We start from the raw sequence: 13806 nt of genomic DNA, 5'->3' as shown, positions 1-13806 counted from the left end.
AGGCAGCTCTTGCTCCAAAAAATTTCCTGGTGAAGTACTAAGACCTACTATGTCAGAGAAAGAAAATGTGCCACAGAGATGGTAACAGGGTCTCCTACCATCTCAGAATATAGTTTATGTGGCTAGGGTTCCCCAAGGCTCTCCAGGACTCATTGGTGGCAGGGTGTGGAGGTTCCCATTTAATTCTTTCTAGCAGTCGCTCTGTCTGCCGTGCCACAAGTGACCTGACTTGCTATTCTTAACCATAGCAAGACAGGAGGTAGAGACAGCTGTGCTACAGATGTTCATTAAAGTTCTTATTAGCGTAATGAGCATCTTGGCTTCTAACAAAGATGTCCATTAGAGAAATAAGAACACTTCCAGTGAAACCTGAACATGGTAGCCTCACTTTACAATGGTGCTTTCTTAGTGTTGGACTTCTCATTTGCAGCGGCTGTGCTGAAACACCTCGTGCTTAAGTCTTGTGTGATTTGCCTTTTGCTTGGTGACTCGTGTGAAACCTTCACCCTGAGATGAGCCTATGTATGTATGAAGCCTTCACTCTGAGACATGAAATTCTTTGATTTTGCCTAAGAATCTCTCTGAATATCCAACACTTGGGGGTGTTCTAGAGAGATTTATAGCAGTAGTGTGAGAAAATGTTTCTTAGCAATTTGGACTTTGTAAACCATATTTACTTTGGAATTGCATTCTGTCATATCTTTATGACACTGAATAGAGTTCCTGCTCAGTACAGATGGGACTTCACTGTTCCATTGTATGAGGTATTTTAATTTTTAAACCAAATGCCAAGTAATTCTTGCTGTTCACCTCTAATAGTACAATTGTGCCATCATAAGTATGTTACTCTCAGGCTCAAGGCAGAATTATTCTTGCAATGGATCTCTCCTTTGATGACCAAGGTATTTGTCATTTCAAGTACAACATAAAAACAATCTCACAGTAGTGACCTGCCTACCCTTTTAAATTTGTGGCATATTTTTGCATCAAGTTATAGAAACATGTTGCCTTGGTACAGAAGGCATACATGGAAGTGTGCACTGGTTCACTTGAAGGTTAGTGCATTTCAAGCCAAAGGAGCCTTGATCCTATTGCCACAAAGTGATTAAACCTCTTCATTTGAGTGGGTAACACTTTCACATTAGCAGCATCCTTTTAGTGCTCTTGTGCACTAGTTGTTCACCTGAAAGTTTGAGTACCTGCAGAGATAAAGGCCTTCAATAGCCTAAATTTAGAATATTTAGTATACTGTTCTTTTTGATGGAGTCAGACGAGAGTGTTCGACCCTTCAAAATAAAAATAAATTTGTTTTTCTTTAAAGCTGCTTAAGTCACCAGAAAAGGAGATGAAAAAGAACTGGACAAAAGAGAAAAAGCCAAGAAACTGGACAATGAGAATCTGTGTGTTTCTGTATTTCAGTTAACTTACATTTTACATTTTGATAGCATTGAGATTAGTATTTAGGATGTGTACTGTTTTTAAAAACTTCTGTACTCTAACGAATAGTCACTACATTTCATATATTGGCAAGAAAAAATAACTAGCTGATATATTTATAGGGTCCTATCTACTGTTGATAGCTTTAATCATTATTGCTTTCAAAAGCATTTCTAAAAGCCTGGATTTGAAATTTTTTATAAGAAAAATAACATCCTGTTGAGGTATTGAAATATAAAAAGAGCACCTTCATTTTAATTAATTGCTTTCTGATAAAAGCAACAAAACAATTTTACATCTAGATAACCTGATTGAGGTTGCACTTCTAATATTCATTGGAGACAGTGGAATTGCATGTGTAAACTTATGTTACATATATGACAACAAAGAACCCTATGTTCATATTGCCTTGTGGGTGAGACTCAAATGGTTTGACTAACTCAAGTGGTATTAAGTGGCCCAGACAACAAAGAACCCTATAGTTCTAAAGCCATGTTTAGAACTATAAACATGAACCAAATTCAGTTTTCAAAGAATTCTGCATTTATACATCCAAACAAATTGTTTTATACAGCTTAAGAGTACCTCATCAGTATATAAAAATGCAGGTTAGAAATGAAGTCTGTAATGTGTATGGCCATCACATTAGACCTAATAACAACTGTGTGATAACCTACTGAACAGGGGTGGCTTTTCCAACATTAGCAGAAAAGTATCCCCAATTTACACTCTAACATTTGACCTGAAACAGCCCTAAGTCTGCGTTCTGGAGATTAAATTAATAGTGTAAAGCTGAGAAGAGTAGGAAAGCTAGTGTCACTCTGTTCTTGTAAATGTCAACAGCTATAGAAATCCATCTAAATTCATGTTTACTTTCTAGTAAGAGAGTGAAATGAATCATTTTAAAACAATGTAAATATGCCTCCAAAACATATTTTTTGACAGTGTAGTTTCTGTTATTTGAATTGATTCTCATTTCCAGCCTAGCTTCATCGACTGATGGTCAAAATAGTCCACATGAAAAAGAGACAAATTGGGCAGGGGTTGGAGAAGAGAGGGAGTTGAAAAATAAAGCTCAGATCTATCCAGGGAAAAGTTATTAAGAGAACAAGCTGAATCAAGACCCATTTGGCAAGACATGGTCCCAAAATAATTTCTTGCTCATATCTGAATGATCATTTATTCAAAAATACAACTTTTCTCTTGCTTTGCTAAGTAGGGCTATCATAAATTTCCCTGACATAAAAAACAGATTGCTTTCCAGAAGGAAGTTTTCTAAAGTAACAGATCCAACTTTTCCAATGGGCAAATTCACTCTGAATAATAAATAGAATCTGGATTATATTTCTAATATTGATGGCACCAAAACCTAATACATGGCCCTATTTCATCACAAGAGAAAGATGAGTCTTTCTCCTGAATGCAATATACTTATGATAACCTAAGTATAATTGTTCTGGCAGCTTATCAACCTGTCAGAAAAGGGTAGCTAGGTATAGTCATGCTCCCAGTTATGTTCTAAAGAGAGAATGTATACAAATCACAGCAGCCAATCTCTACTACTGAAAGAAAGCAGTTCCATATTTCATGGGCAGTACATTCCTTTTCAGATCTTCTCAGGGTTATCTTTGTAACTTGGGCTTAAAACTTCACTAGCTGTGTGGAGGTCTAGCTATGTTGGGGACTGGGCCAGTTAGTTGTTAAAGCTGAACAGCTACTGTCCTAACTTCTATAATAAGAATTGTAAAGTCCTTATTGAAAAAGTATTTGATTATTTAAGTCATTCAAAAGGCAGAGGGTCTAGACAGTCACCTCCCAGTTATGTTCTAAAGAGAGAATGTGTACGAATCACAGCAGTCAGTCTCTACTACTCAAATAAATGTGCCCTATTTCATGGGCAGTACATTCCTTTTCAGATCTTCTCAGGGTTATCTTTGTACCTTGGGATTAAAACGTCACTAGCTGTGTGGAGGTCTAGCTATGTTGGGGACTGGGCCAGTTAGTTGTTAAAGCTGAACAGCTATTGCCCTAACTTCTATGTTGGTGACACCAACATTTTTATTAACTCTAACTCAGTAAAACATAGGAAGGGAAAGAGATTTCTGTTTCACTCTCCACCCTCTGAATCAGCTACTATCAAGAAAGGTATTTCAAATCCAATGCCTAAGTATGTCCTCTGACCCCAGAAAGAGTATGAGCCATCTTGAGAGTAAATTTATATAAACAAAAAATTAGAGCTAAAAGAGAACCCTAAGAGGATCTACTCTATTTAACCTCTTCTTTTACAAATAGGGAAAACAACACACCCAGAAAAGCATAATGACTTGCTCAAGTCACACAGCTGCCAATAAATCCAAATCTTCTATACCATAAACTTATACATTAGTAAGTATATATATGTTGTACATAGCAGATGTGGAAATGGGATGACCAACACATATATTTTTGTTCATTTTCCCAAATGCTGCGAAATGCACAAATTTCAAAATGACATATGCATTTAAATGCAAAATTAAAAATGTACTCCACCAAATATAATGGTAAGTGGCACAAAAATTATTTACTCTTTGTCTAAATGTCTATAACATGGTTCACCTCCATTACTGTTGGCTTTATCGCTTCTAGACACCTGTATTCATTTGCTTCATCAAAGTCTCCCTGATAATTAGTAAAGGTAAAAATGCTACAAAGAAAATGTCTTAATTATATTAGAAAATGGCCATTGTTAAAATATCTCCTCTACTTTTAAGTCCTGTGGAACACAAGGGAAAGACTGCAAACTCAAAATCATTTTTGGAAGATGCCAAACTTTACAGGGAGATAAACACTCCAGGTTATACTTCTGTCTGGTTATATGGGAATCTTGGAAATTTTCTGCTTCCCATATTCATTTTTCATTCCACTCTGACCTAATTTACTCTATTTCAATGAAGTCCTAAACATCTAAGTATCTCCACAATTTGATTAAACAACTTACAAAAACTAGACCCTCTGCCTTTTGAATGACTTAAATAATAATCAAATACTTTTTCAATAAGGACTTTATAATTCTTATTACAGTGCAAAACCTCTCCTGCAAAGCTGAGAATTTTGGTGAAAATTAAGTTGACACATTAGCAAGAAAATAAAATCATTTGATGTTCATATTGCCTTGTGGGTGAGACTCAAATGGTTTGACTAACTCAAGTGGTATTAAGTGGCCCATAGATTGTTAGCTCATCTGGTAAAAAGTACTTAAGAGCAGATGTATTTTTCCTGTTAAAAAGGACATAAGAAAAATTGATATTATTTTGGTGACAGAGTTTTCAAAACAGTGCTAATAAACATTGCTTGTATAGACATAGCCAATAGAAGCTGATGTGATTGTTCACATCATTTAAATAACCTCATTATACCTACTTGTCAGCTCCCTCCAATCCATGCCCTGTGTCTGGGCCTCAAATTTATAGGCATTTTAGATGGTTTCCTTGGCTTGCTTTATCTAGAAATTTGTTCCAAAAAATCAATTTTGTTGGTATAGAACCAGCCATTGGGAACCAAATACCCAATACCCCAATTCAATGTGGACATACTTTAGTACAGATAAATGCTATCTTCACTGTATTTCTGGTGATCTTTTCCATCAACTTTTCCAACAGTTGTGGGATTTGGTTTGCATAGATTTTTGGAGGATATTTGTAAAAGTGAGAACTCATCCAATGAAACTTGATAGAATTTGGTTGCTCTGACCATGGCCCTTCATAACTTTTGGTAACTACAAAATCATTTTGAAGGGAGCAGGAGCAGGAATAACTTCAATGGAAAGAAACTTCACAAGATGTGAGGATTTGCTAAAATGAATTGTCATTACAGCGTCCCCTGTGGCACAATTGCAATGCTAATATTGAGAGTTCACAGGACTTGGGGTACCTGGTTTGAAGATAAAATGACCATTTAGGTCAGAAGAACCTACCTGTAAAAATATAAATATTTTTGGAGAATTAAGTCTGCATAGTTTAGGCTTACTGCATACTTGAGATATTACAGTATGTATGCTGATATGTGGCCTAGGATTTCTATCTGTATGCTGCATGGTGGTCCAGAGAAAAAGGAGCTGGTAGGGGGTTTTGAAAATGGAATGTTCAAGAAGAAAAAGAGTTATTGCTGCAATGATTTTTAAAAATGGAATGTTCAAGAAGTAAAGGAGTTAATTGATGGAATGATTCAGGCAGCACACCAGGATGTTCTCTTACTTTTTCTTGATACTATGAATCTACAATTACATGAGGAACATTTTACTAGACTTCCCCATCACCAACGCCCCTTCACATACCCCATTACAGTCACTGTCCATCAGTGTAGTAAGATGCTGTAGAATCACTGCTTGTCTTCTCTGTATTGTACAGCCTTCCACGTGTCTCCTGCCACATTACACATGCTAATCATGCTGCCCCTTCCTTCCCCACCTCCTTATCCCTTCCTTCCCACCCACCCCCCCTAGTCCCTTTCCCTTTGGAAACTTGTTAGTCCATTCTTGGGTTCTGTGATTTTGCTGCTGTTTTGCTCCTTCAGTTTTTTTCTTTGTTCTTATACTCCACAGAAGAATGAAATAATTTGATACTTGTCTTTGTCCTCCTGGCTTATTTCACTGAGCATAATACCCTCTAGCTCCATCCATGTTGTTGCAAATGGTAGGATTTGTTTCTTCTTATGGCTGAATAATATTCCATTGTGTATATGAACCACATCTTCTTTATTCATTCATCTACTGATGGACACTTGGGTTGCTTCCATTTCTTGGCTATTGTAAATAGTGCTGTAATAAACATAGGGGTGCATATGTCTTTTTCAAACTGGGCTGCTGCATTAATAGGGTAAATTCTGAGCAGTGGAATTCCTGGGGCAAATGGTATTTCTATTTTGAGTTGTTTGAGGAACCTCCATACTGCTTTCCACAATGGTTGAAAAAATTTACATTCCCACCAGCAGTGTAGGATGGTTCCCCTTTCTCCACAACCTCACCATTTGTTGTTGTTTGTCTTTTGGATGGTGGCCATCCTTACTGGTGTGAGGTGATATCTCATTGTGGTTTTAATTTGCAATTCTCTGATGACTAGCGATGTGCAGCACCATTTCATGTGTCTTTTGGCCATCTGAATTTCTTCTTTGGAGAAGTGTCTGTTCAGATCCTCTGACCATCTTTAAATTGGGTTAATTTCTTTTATTTTTGTTGAGGTGTGTGAGCTCTTTATATATTTTGTATGTCAACCCTTTATCGGATTGTCGTTTATGAATATATTCTCCCATACTTTAGGATGCCTTTTTGTTCTATTGGTGGTGTCCATTGCTGTATAGAAGCTTTTCAGCTTGATATAGTCCCACTTGTTCATTTATGCTTTTGTTCTCCTTGCCCAGGGAGATATGTTCATGAAGAAGTTGCTCATGTTTATGTCCAAGAGATTTTTGCCTATGTTTTTTTCTAAGAGTTTTATGGTTTCATGACTTGCATTCAGGTCTTTAATCCATTTTGAATTTACTTTTGTGTATGGGGTCATACAGTGATCAAGTTTCATTCTCTTACATGTAGCTGTATAGTTTTGCCAGCACCATCTGTTGAACAGACTGTCATTTCCCCGTTGTATGCCCATGGCTCCTTTATCATATATTAACTGACCATATGTTGGGGTTAATTTTGGTACTTTCTATTCTGTTCCACTGATCTGTGTGTCTGTTCTGGTGACAGTACCAGATTTTCTTAATTACTGTGGCTTTATAGTAGAGTTTGAATTTGGGAAGCAAGATCACCCCTGCTTTATTCTTCCTTCTCAGGATCACTTTGGTGATTTGGGGTCTTTTTTGTGTCCATATGAATTTTAAAACTATTCCAGTTTGTTGAAGAATACAGCTCATTGAAGAATGCTGTCGGTATTTTGATAGGCATTGCATTGAATCTGTAGATTGCCTTAGGCAGGATGGCCATTTTGACAATATTAATTCTTCCTAGCCAAGAGCATAGCATGAGTTTCCATTTGTTAGTGTCCTCTTTAATTTCTCTTAAGACTGTCGTGTAGTTTTCAGGGTATAGGGCTTTTACTTCCTTGGTTAGACTTATTCCTAAGTATTTTATTCTTTTTGATGCAATTGTGAATGGAATTGTTTTCCTGGTTTCTCTTTCTGCTACTTCATTAGTGTATAGGAACCCACAGATTTCTGTGTATTAATTTTATATCCTGCAACTTTGCCGAATTCAGATATTCTAGTAGTTTTGGACTGAAGTCTTTAGGGTTTTTCTTATGTACAATATCATGTCTTCTGCAAATTATGTCAGTTTGATGTCTTCTTTACCAATTTAGATGCCTTGTATTTCTTTGTTTTGTCTAATTTCCATGGCTAGGACCTCCAGTACTATGTTGAGTAACAGTGGGGAGAGTGGTCATCCCTGTCTTGTTCCTGATCTCACAGGAAAAGCTTTCAGCTTCTCGCTGTTAAGTATGGTGATGGCTGTGGGTTTATCATATATGGCCTTTATTATCTTGAGGTACTTGCCCTCTATACCCATTTTGTTGAGTTTTTTATTACAAATGGATGTTGAATTTTGTTGAGTTCTTTTTCAGCAGCTATAGAGATGATCATGGGCGATCATGTGGTTTTTGCCCTACTTTTTGTTAATGTGGTGGATGACATTGATGGATTTTCGAATGTTCTACCATCCTTACATCTGTGATATGAATCCCATTTGACCATGGTGTATGATCCTCTTGATGTATTTTTGAATTTGGTTCAAGGGTGGTTTCTTTACTATCTAACCATCTAATTTAACTCTCTTACTAAGATATTAGAAACACAGTCTGATGATTCTTTATTTTCTCCTTTACTAATCCTCCTCCTGCATTCTTTATGTTATGTGTTTTATTCTGTGCTCTTCTTGTTCCCTTTGATTGCTTTTGTGAATAGTTGATTTTATTTTTTTGCCTTTAGTTAGTATTTGGTTGATCCTCTCTTTGCTTTGAGTTTATTTTCTCTGGTGAAATCTATTTAGCCTTAGGAGTGCTTCCATCTAGACCAGTCCCTTTAAAATATCCTGTAGACGTGGTTAGTGGGAGGCAAATCCCTCCAACTTTTGCCTGTCTGGGAACTATTTCATCCCTTCTTAATATTTAAATGATAATCATCCTGGATACAGTATCCTTGTTTCAAGGCCCTTCTGTTTCATTGCATTAAATACATCATGCCATTCTCTTCTGGCCTGTAAGGTTTCTGCTGAGAAGTCTGATGATAGCCTGATGGGTTTTCCTTTGTAGGTGAACTTTTCTCTGTCTGTAGCTGCCTTTAATACCCTTTTCTTGTCTTGGATCTTTGCCATTTTAATTATTATGTCTTGGTGTTGTCCTCCTTGGGTCCCTTGGTTGGGAGATCTGAGAGCTTCCATGGTCTGAGAGACTATTTCCTCCCCCAGTTTGGGGAAGTTTTCAGCAATTATTTTTTCAAAGATACTTTCTATTCCTTTTTCTCTCTCTTATTCTTCTGGTACCCCTATTGTGTGAATATTGTTCCGTTTGGATTGGTCACACAGTTCTCTTAATATTCTTTCATTCCTCGAAATCCTAGTATCTCTCTCTGCCTCAGCTTCTCTGTATTCCTGTTGTCTGATTTCTATTCCAATAATGGTCTCTTGCACCTCATCCAGTCTGCTCTTAAAAGTCCTTCCAGAGAGTCTTTTATTTCTGTATTCTTCCTCCTAACTTGTTCCTTTAGCTCTTGCATATTTCTATGCAGGTCCATCAGCATGGTTATGACCTTCATTTTGAATTCTTTTTCAGGAAGATTGGTTATATGTCTCCCCAGGCCCTCCTCTCTCAGGGGTTGTCTGGGTGATTCTGGACTCACCAAATTCTTCTGCCTTTTCATGGCGATAGAGGTAGTTGTAGGCAGGTTGCGCATGTGTTAGCTGGGACAACAAAGTCCCTTCCTGCTTGCTGGCCGCCCTGCCCCTCTCTGCTGCCTGTGTTGGTTCCCCGCACACTGGGAGCAGCCCTCTGGGTAACCCAGAGCCCTGCAGGGAGAGGAGGCACGCCAAGTGTGCTCTCCTGCAAGAATGGCACCCCTTCGTGCCTCTGTGCCAAGAAGCTGCTCGCCACTGGCAGCCCTGGGACTGTCCTGGGCGGCTGCTGTGGGCACGGCTGCTCTCAGGCTGCTCAGCCGCTGTGGTGGGGCCATGCCGGAGGGGGAATGAACAGCAGGCTGCTTTTGCCATGAGGGGCTTCGGGGCTGCGTTTCCTACCAGGGGGCTAGGGTGCCTGGAGTTCCTCAGGATTCCCAGCCTGCTGGGCCAAGTGTGCCGTGACATTTCCATCCAGCTGTGAGGCCCCTGTCCCTTTAAGACTTTCAAAAATCACTTGCTTTTCTTTTGTCCCAGGGGAGCCGGCTGCAGGGACCCGCTCGCAGATTTTACTATCCCGTTTCCCCAGTATCCAGCGCACCATGCAATGTGTGTCTGTGCTCCCGGTGTGGATTACTAGGCCTGGTTATTGAGCAGTCCTGGGCTTCCACTCCCTTCCTGCTCTGACTCCTCCCCTCCCGCCAGGGAGCTGGGGTTGGGGAAGCGCTTGGGTCCCGCCAGCCGCAGCTTGTATCTTACCCGCTTCCTGAGATGCCAAGTCCTCACAGATGTAGATGTAGCCTGGCTGTTGTACTGTATTCTCTGGCGCCTCTTTTAGGAATAGTTGTATTTGTTGTATTTTCAAAAATACATATGGTTTTGGGAGGAGATTTCCACTGCCCTACTCATGTCGCCATCTTGGCTCCTCCATGTTCTAGGATTTTCAAGCTCATTATATTTGTTTTATTCCCACTCTAGAGTGGATTTGTATATGTTTTCATTTATTGTCTGTAAGTTGCGGTCTTTTTCTGAAACTATACCATCAGTGCTTATGGTACTTGAGACATGAACATATTAATAATTGTTTAAATATAAAGTTAAGTGAAATGCCCTTATACCAAAAGGTAGTTTTCTTACCTGTGAAAAGTTGTGAAAGCTCTGTAGAAGCTTCCTGTTATTACACAAATGAAAGGCAAACAATTTATGTAATAACAGAATGTGCCTGCAACTTTTGACCATTATAATCAACCTTCATAAATCCATGATTGTTGCACATCTGCCTTAGCCTCATCACTTTCTCTCAAAAAGACTTTACAATTCCAAACAACCTTGCAGTGCCAAAAAAGATGAAGAGGTAACAATGGCCTGCAGTGTGAAGGTCATTTTCACCAATTAGCAGCATATTTTCCCCTTTGACTTTGTCTATGAGCAGTTTTCAAGGCAACCTAACATCCCAGGAGCTGTACCTCAGCACATGCACACACACATACAAAGGCATCGCCCTTAGTGGCACTTGAATGACTGTATGGCAGTGTGACTTTTATTTTAGCATGAAGTGGCCAACCACTTGCACATACATTTAAGAAAGGCTGGGCCATTTTATGTCTTTTCCCACAAAGTTCATTATATTCCCCAAATACTCACTGCCACTGGTTCCCTTGCAACCTAGAAACCCTCTTGGCAGTTCTCTGGTCTTAATCAACCTTTAAAACTAACCTTTGGAAGACAAGGTAAAAAAGAGCCTTTGGATGTTTGTGGGGTGAACTTGAGGTACTTACATGGTGGTAGCAAAGAAACAGAAAAGCTTTCAAAGTAAGGACAAGCACGGATAGGCACTTTAAAACATAAGGCCACCAAACTGTCAAACATTTTAGCTGACCAAAATGACATGGAACTTCCCACGGGGAAAAAATGTTTCTGGATTAAAACATTATCAACATCATTTTCCCCCTCAACAAAACTCAGAAGAGTAACAGTATATGAAAACTAGCTATGAATTGTTAATATTTAGGTTGAATTTCATATCATAGCAAGTTCTCCCCTAGTGATCACATATTCCTTAGTTGAACACATTAGACACATAATACGATTACATTTTAAACTATGAAATACTGAGTGGCTTTTCTAAATATGCACATTTGAGCAATTACTGGAAGGATTGTTTTCTCCAAGTTTTATCTAATAAATGAATTTTCCCAAACTTTATGAGAGGAAACAAAAGGGAAAATTGGTTGGTATGAGAGAAATCTAGATTCTACATCTGGTGTCATATTTTAGCCTCACATATTTGAAACAAACACATGAAGTGAGGGTATAAATGGGACTGATACTTTCATAAACATGCCAGAATTTACACACCCAGATAAACGTTGTTATTTAGAGCAGTTTACCTGAAGCTGTACCCATATTCAAATTCTGGCGTTAGTCAAATCACCATGGACTTCTGCTTTTGGGAGGTCTTTCAAAATCCACAATATAACCTCTGAATATCCTCCATGGTAGAAAATCATCATCTTATATGATTAAATTTCTAGAAATGTTCAAAAGTAATTTTAGATCCATATTAGGTAAAAAATTGGGTGATCAAAATGAGTTCTACTTTTTCTGGCTCAAGTGATAATACACAAAAGGCATTTTGATAGGCACCACTATAAAACAGTGAGACATCCAGTCCTTTTTTTCTCAACTTAATATTGAGAAATCAACTTATTTAACTTTACTGGTTACAATTACTATTACCCATTTAAAAGGGTATAATTCACTGAATTTTCAGTTATATATATCCCTGGGATCACCACAAAAATCACAATACAAAAATTTCCAACACCCCTAAGAGTCCTTGTTCCTCTTTTCAGTCTGGAATGAAGCTAGTATCAAACATGCTTGAAATGTGGGAGCCTTACCAGAGTAAGTTTATAGCCTCCCAAGGAGGAGACATGAGAAAACATGGTATTTAGGAATAGAACCTCCACTGCTTTGGGAAAGACCCTGAGTGAACCCTTGAAACATCTGTGTTTAACAGTAAAACACATTCCCAGTTTCAAAGGCTAATGTTGTAAACAAACCCAGAATTGGCAACCCAAAGCTTATTTGATCCATAAGGAATGACACTGTGTAACTAGACTCCAGCAGGAAGAAAAGCCCAGCTGTCAAAGAAAAATGGAAGGGAGAGTTTTGGACTCAGGAATCTTTGGTAGCAGAAGTAGGCTGCTACTCTAGTAGGAGGACGGCAGCAGCTGAATTTTCAGGTCATTTGAAAATCACATGTTTGGACGAGGTATTTCCTGTATACAATCTAGTCACATGAAAGTACAGCTTGATCACTCTGTGGTCACACCTTGTAGGATTTCCTTTTACAACATGTATTAAGTGATCAATTTAAATAGCTAAAGCAATGTAGCCTGTAGTCCCAACAAGGAGAGTGGTAACTGTATTTAGTATACTTGGTCAAGAGAGGCAGAATTCTCAAGTGTCCGATAGGACCAATGGAACCAATGGCACTTAAAATGAATGCTGTGTCAGTTCATGAGGAAACCTCGAAACCCAAAGGGTTAACACATTAGTTAGTCTGTGGTTTTAATGTTAAAGGCAATCCAATTTGACAAGTCATTCATTTAAAAATTTTTAACTGTTCGAATTACTCTTTTAGGATAGTAAAAGTAAAGCCGTATGTTCTCTTATTTCAACCTAAACACAAAGACTTTTTCAAGGAAATTTTAATTCAGACAAGGATAAACAGACACACCCTTCTCAAGTGAAAGAATTTTGTCCTTCTTATAAGAGTGTGCACCAGCGGCAGTATTCAAGAAAATATCAGTATTTAAACTTTTCACAGGATTGTTTCAAATATTTCTCCACAGGGATGAAATTGAGGATGAAGAGTTTCTTCCTATTTGAAACAAACAATGTAGTTTGGAGGTAACATTTGATAGACGATAAAGAAGAGTAGAAAATCAGTGGTGTTTCATTCACTTTCTTAGCCTAGCTGGAGACCTCAATCACAAATCACCATACAGAAAATGTTTGCATCAAACTTAAGGCTAAAATTGTATCTCCTGAGCTTAACCATGAACATGGAAAATTTCAAATGTAGTTGTGTAAATCACACTTTGGCTTTGCAGAATACCATTTTGAAAACTAAAACCTCCTTGAGTAACTATAACTTTAAATACTTTCTGTAAAAAGTGCAAATTCAGTGTCATCCTTAAATGTGTTCAAAAATATCTTGTTCAATAAAATGATTTTGTGTATTTTTAGCTTCAGTATAAACAGAAATAGAGCATTTCATTTTTTCCCCTGAAATGTACGGCTGCTCAGATTAAGCTGTTTTGTTCCTTTTCCAATGTAATCATTTATAGCCACCTATTATTAATAAACACTTATAAACAATGCATTTTACACTATCATTGAAACAGCAGAAACACTTAAAGGAGACCTCCCCATTCCAATATATTTGAAAAAATACATGATTGAAAATAAGTATCATTCTAACTTGTGTTTCCCATTAAACC

At 37.9% G+C, this 13806-nt stretch overlaps 1 pseudogene; it reads left to right on the top strand.

Annotated features, from left to right (window-relative positions):
- LOC130682176 (regulator of nonsense transcripts 3B-like) overlaps positions 1–1392 on the top strand; it is a 50976-nt pseudogene extending 49584 nt beyond the window's left edge.
- Positions 1393–13806: the final 12414 nt, after the last annotated feature.

The sequence above is a fragment of the Manis pentadactyla genome, chromosome Y, assembly GCF_030020395.1.
Source record: "Manis pentadactyla isolate mManPen7 chromosome Y, mManPen7.hap1, whole genome shotgun sequence".
In the NCBI taxonomy this organism is placed as follows: Eukaryota; Metazoa; Chordata; class Mammalia; order Pholidota; family Manidae; genus Manis; species Manis pentadactyla.
The sequence above is the reverse complement of the archived record's forward strand: the minus strand, read 5'-3'. Positions and strand labels throughout refer to the sequence as shown.